A 6,192-nucleotide genomic window follows, 5' to 3' on the forward strand; every position below is an offset into this window, starting at 1 on the left:
TGGCTCCTTTACCTACACACTGGGGATTTGACCTCTATCTCCACTCTCATTAATATGGGTGGCCTATTTGCTCTTATTAAAAGGAAAGGGGGAGATGTTGGGAGCCGCCCCCACATTCGCCGTCACAAGATGGCGCTGACATCCTGTGTTCTAAGTGGTAAACAAATAATCTGCGCATGAGCCAAGGGTATTACGACTACTTGTACTCTACCTTTCCCGTAAACGTCAGCTCGGCCATGGGCTGCAGCCAATCAGGGAGTGATGCGTCCTAGGCGAAATATAACGCTCCTAAAAAAGGGGACGGGGTGTTTCCGCCATTCTCTCTCGCTGGCATCTCTCTGGCTCTGCGCGCCCTGCGCTCGCTCGCTGCCTAAAGATGTAAACAATAGAGCGCGCGCGCCGGAGCTCTGGCTCCTAAAGATGTAATTGAAGGGGCTTTCGTTTTTGGGGCTGGGCGCTGGGTGCTTGCCCTCCTGGTTCCCAAAGATGTAAGCAATAAAGTTTTGCCGCAGAAGATTTTGGTTTGTTGCGTCTTTCCTGGCCGGGCGTGAGAACGCGATTAAGACATTATAAAGATTCACATCAGAGTTTATGAATGGACCACAGTGAACCAGCCACCCTAGGTGCCATCTAATCTATGTGAACTCTGACAGACATTCTGACCTGATATGTCATCAGAACACTGCCCAAAAGTTCATTGCAGTAACCTTGAGTGCTTCTTAGCCCTGGTGGTCTCTCAGACAGTCCTGGATAGGAATGCCTTGGACAGCATGGAGCAGTGCTGGTCGGGAGGTTTGCAGTGTATCCCTAGGGGCATTGACTGATCGTTTTCTTTTCATTACCCTGAGCTACATTTGATGTTTTCATTTATTGTTGTCATTATTCCATTTTAGTCTAGATTGTTGCAGTTTCAGGCACACAATCCTGTGCAAGAAAGAAAGGAAGGAAGGAAGGAATAAAGAAAATAACTTTATAAAGCAAAGAAGGAGCCAGCAAATTGCCTAAAAGTACTTGCTGACATGACTGTTAAACTTCCAGGCTGTCTACTGTGGGAGGAGAGACCTGATGTTGTCTTCTGTGTTCTCTCTCTCTCTCTCTCTCTCTCTCTCTCTCTCTCTCTCACACACACACACACACACACCATACATGTAATTTTAAAAGTTAAAAGAAAAAAAAAAAAGAAAATTGGCATGTTATTTAATCCCAGCACTGAGGAGGTTTAAACAGGAGGATCAGGAGTTCAAAGCCAGCCTGTGGCTATGAGACCTTTTTTCAAAATCAAGTAAGCTGGACATGTTGACATGACTTAGGCCTCTAATCCCAGTAATGAAGAGGCAGAGGCAGGCAGATCTCTGTGAGTTCAAGGCCAGCCTGGTCTACAGAGCAAGTTCCAGGACAACTAAGGGGACATAGTGAGACCTTGTCTTTAAAAAGCAAAAACAAAACAAAAAGAAGACCTACAGCATACCCCCCCCCCAAACAACCAAATACCTAGCCTAGTACCTCAGCTGTTAGCATAATGGTTTAGTATGCCTAGGGTCCTAGGTTCATCCCCCAGGCATGGTAGCACGCAGCTGTGATCCAAGCATTTAGGATGTGTAGGCAAAGGATGGGTAGTTTAAGGTCCATATGCTACATGAGGGCAGCCGATATGGTACCCTAGATCAGTGGTTCTCAACCTTCTTAATGCTGACACCCTTTAACACAGTTCCTCATGCTGTGGTGACCCCAACCATAAAATCATTTCATTGCTGCTTCATAACTGCAATTTTGCCGCTGTTATGACTCGTATATATCTTTGTTTTCCTATGGTCGTAGGTGACCCCTGTGAAAAAGCCATGCAATCCCCAAAGGGGTTGTGACCCACAAATTGACAATTACTGCACTATATCAAAAAGAAAGAGAGAGGGAATGGTGGGTACAGGCAGGAGGGAGGAAACTTCATGGTTCATAGTTGGGGAGTTGAGAGGTCTAGAGACATCTGATGATGGCCTTCATGTTGACGGTGCCCCAGGGCAGACACCATGTCACAACAGATGGGGAATTTGTGTCCTCCGTCATTTTGTATTTAATGTAGCTCAGGCTGGTCTGGAACCCATGACCCTGTTGCCCCAGCCTCCTAAGTGCTAGGGTTACATAGGTGCACCACCACACCCAACCCTCAGATGCACTTGAGACTCAGAGTCAGCCAAGAGTGTCCAGCAAAACCCACAGATTTGGCTGATGGTGAAATAAACAGCTCTTTTTAGATTCAGGCTGTTTGTTATTTACATAAGGGCAGAAGGAAGATCTGCAGCAGGACCGGTCAGGAGGAAGATGGAGAACTGGGGGTGGGGGTAGCCACAGCAGTAACCCAGCACTGGGGAGGTAGAGGCAGAAGCATTTGAAGTTCGAGGTCATCCTCACACACATAGTGAGTTCAAGATCAACTTAGGCTACAGGAGGCCCTGCCTCAGAATGAGAGAGAGGAATGGGACCCTGCCTCTTCTCAGCTTTCCTGGAAGAGAGGAGGATGCTCAGAGGTTTTCTGCTCTCCAGAAAAGCCAGAGCACTCTGCCTAGCCTCAGGTCTCCATGATTAACGTCCACCTGCAAGGGCAGTGCAGAGACTTGTATGCTGGGCAGGGTGCATGGGGAACCGTTTCCCTTTCAGGGGTGAAGACTTTACACTTCCCCTCTTTCCCAGCATCTCCACCGACTGCAGCAGGGGCAGGAGGGAAGTTGCAGGAGGAGGTGTAAGATGGAACCTTCCTTGGCCCCTCACATACTAGAGCTGACTCCCTCACTTGCCAGGAGTTTCCCTATCCTTCAGGGATGCCATACTAGATCTCTCTGAGGAACTTCTCGTGATGGGACCCAGTGGGAATCCTCAGGATGGCCGTTTCAGTGCAGCTCTTTGTATCCTGAATTCACAGGTGACCTTAGCTTTTTTTTTTTTTTAATTTTGTAATTATATTTAGGTACAGAAAACTTAAGTGTATATTTAACCCAACTTAGTGGCAAGTTCTTTAACCTTTGCTTTTTCCAGCTTGGCAATGCGAGCCACAGACTTAGGACCCAGGACGTTGCCTTCCCAGTGGCGATGGATCTCGTCATATCTGTCATTATAATTGGTCCTAATAGCTTCCACCAGCTTAGCCAGAGCACCTTTGTCTTCCGAGTTAACCTGTGTGAAGGCAACAGTGGTGCATGTCTTCCTGTGGACTAGGTGCCCCAGACTGGCCTTTCCCTTGATGATGCAGTAGGGCACCTCCATCTTTCGACACGGGGCAGGTAGGAAAACCACCAGCTCAATGGGGTCTACATCATGGGCAGTCACCACCAGCTGAGCCTTCTTGTTCTCTACCAAGGTGGTGACTGTATTGACTCCTGCTCGGAGGACAGGTGGTCTCTTAGTTGGGATGTCGCCTTTGCATCAGCTTTCTTCTCAGCACGGGCCAGTAGCCTTTGCTTCTTCTCTTGCTTTGTCTCTGGCCTGTGCTTGTGGGCAAGCTTAAGCAGCTGAGTAGCTGTCTGCCTGTCCAGCACCTGGGTGAACTGGTTAATGGCAGGTGGGACTTTGAGCCGCTTGTAGAGGATGGCTCTTTGCTGCTGCAGCCTGATGTAGCGGGGCCATTTGACGAAGCGTGTTAGATCTCTTTTGGGCTGGATGTCCTGTCCAATGCTGAAGTTCTTGAGCCTCTTCTCGAACAGAGGGTTGACCACCTTCTTGGCTTCCTGCTTCTTGACGATGGCGGGGGCCGGGGCCACCCTTGGCCTTCTTCCCTTTGGGCATCTTGCTCGGCTGCTGGAGAGAGAGGACCTTAGCTTTTTCAGACTGAAGACATATAGCAGTCTTCTTCCTTGACTGCAAGAGTGTGGCTAGCTCTCCATCACAGTGCAGAAGCTCTGCTTGCCACATGGAAGTAGTTCAGCCTAACCACAGCCCTCCTTCCTCTTCTCCAGTGTTCATCAGTTGTGTGGTAATGGAGACGGAGCCCAATGCCTTGTACTTGATAGGCAAGGGCTCTTAAAGCTGAGCTATATCCCAGCCCCTCCCCGGGGGATTCTAGACAGGGGCTCTACCACTGAGCCACACCCCAGCCCCTCACTGAGGGATTCTAGGCAGGGGCTCTACCACTGAGCCACGCCCCCAGCTCCTCACTGGGGGATTCTAGGCAGGGGCTCTACCACTGAGCCACGCCCCCAGCCCCTCACTGAGGGATTCTAGGCAGGGGCTCTACCACTGAGCCACACCCCCAGCCCTCACTGGGGGATTCTAGGCAGGTGCTATACTGTTGAGCCTAGCCTTTGCCTTTTTTCACTCTTTTATGTACTTGAAGCAAACTGTGTGGATGCTAGGATACCAGACCAGCCTGGTTCCTTTCTTGGTAAGCCCTGTGCTTGTTGACTTGGCTCTGGAACTTCTCGTTATAAAGTATTTCCCTCTATTTCCCTACCTGCCTGCTCTGAGACAAGATCTTGATGTATATCTTAAGTTAGCCTGGAACTTGAGCCTTCTGAAGGCTGAATGAGCCAGTGTGTGCATTTTCCACCATCTTCTCGATTGCAAAATAGTTGATGAAAAATAGTTATTGTCTTCCTTATCTTTGTTCTTAGCTAGCTTTTTGGTTTTTTGCTTGAGAGAGGTTTTTCTCAAGTCCAGGCTGGCCTCAAATTCCCTGTGTAACTGGATGACCTTGAACTTCTCTCAACTACCTCTAAGTGCTGGGATTTCCTGCCTCTAAGTGCTGGGATTTCCTGCCTCAGCCTTCCCAAAGTAGCTGGGGCTGCAGTACGTATGAATGGTTCCTAGGTTCCTTCGTCACAAAAAACTGTGCAGTAGGGACCACAGAGTTGGCTCAGGGCTATGATCTCTTGCAGCTCCTGCATGAGAATCTGAGTTCAGATCCTCCCGTCCACGTCCGATGACTCAGAAATTCCTGTAACTCTAGCTCCAAGGGATCTGTCGTGTCATTCTCTTCTGGCCTCTGTTGTCATCTGCAGACACTTTTGGACACTGACATACGCACACCGATCCACGTATACACACACACACATAAATTAAATGAAATCATAAAAAAAGAACCTGTAGCCCGGTGTGGTGGCGCACGCCTTTAGTCCCAGCAGTAACAAGGTAGAGGCAGGTAGATCTCTATGGGCTTAAGGCTGGCCTGGTCTACAGAGTGAGTTCCAGGTCACCAGGGCTACTCAGAGAAACTGTTTTTGAAAAACAGAAAGAGAAAGAGAGAGATTTTATTATAATAATATGCTATATTCTATTTTATTATTAATTACTGTTAATCTCTCATTGTGCGTGATTAAAGTTTTATTATGTTTAATTTACTTACTCTGTGTGTGTGTGTGTGTGTGTGTGTGCGCAGGAGAGGGGTGCCCTTGTGCCACAGGAAATCTGTGGAGGACACAAGACAATAGGAGTCAGTCCTCCCCTTCCATTATGTAGGTCCCAGGGTTAGAACTCAGGTCAACAGATTTGGCACCAAGCACCTTTACCCATTGAACCATGTCATCAGCCCTCATTGCTCATGATTTATAAGTTGAATTTTATCCTACGTGAAAGTGTATAGGAAATACATGCTATATCCAGGGTTTCACACATCTACCAGAGGTCTAGGCACATGTCCTCAGAGACAAAAGAGGATAGAACAGGGCTGAAGAGATGGCTTACCAGTTAAGAGCACTGACTGCTCTTCCAGAGGTCCTGAGTTCTAATCCCAACAACCACATGGTGGCTCACAACCATCTGTAATGAGATCTGACGCCCTCTTTCTGCTGCTGTGTGTGAATGGTACTACAATGTACTTATATAATAAATGAATAAATAAACAAATAACCTTTGTAGTGACATGAATGACATTTGTGATGTTGGCAACAGCCCTCACTGGCCATTTCGAAACCCTTTCATCACCCCAGGCAGGAGCCCAGTAACTATTAAGCAATAACTGCCTTCCTCGGAGCTCCATAACCTCTCGCCAATTTTCCTTTTCTTTCACTCATTTGTCTTTTATGTATAAAAATCACTTTATTGTAAAGAACCCGCAAATGAAAACAATGTCACACAGCTTGATAACCATAGCTGCTCAAACAGGCTCTAGCCCAGACCCAGAGTCTACATATCCCAGTGACCTTCCACGCAGGTAGAAGGGCCATTCTGCAGCCACACTTGGTAGTGGGCACCTTACAGCCCAGCATG

At 47.9% G+C, this 6,192-nt stretch overlaps 1 pseudogene; it reads right to left on the reverse strand.

Moving 5' to 3' along the window:
* On the reverse strand, nucleotides 2,940-3,793 carry Gm5050 (predicted gene 5050; annotated as a pseudogene).

The sequence above is a fragment of the Mus musculus genome, chromosome 5, assembly GCF_000001635.26.
Source record: "Mus musculus strain C57BL/6J chromosome 5, GRCm38.p6 C57BL/6J".
NCBI classification, from domain to species: Eukaryota; Metazoa; Chordata; class Mammalia; order Rodentia; family Muridae; genus Mus; species Mus musculus.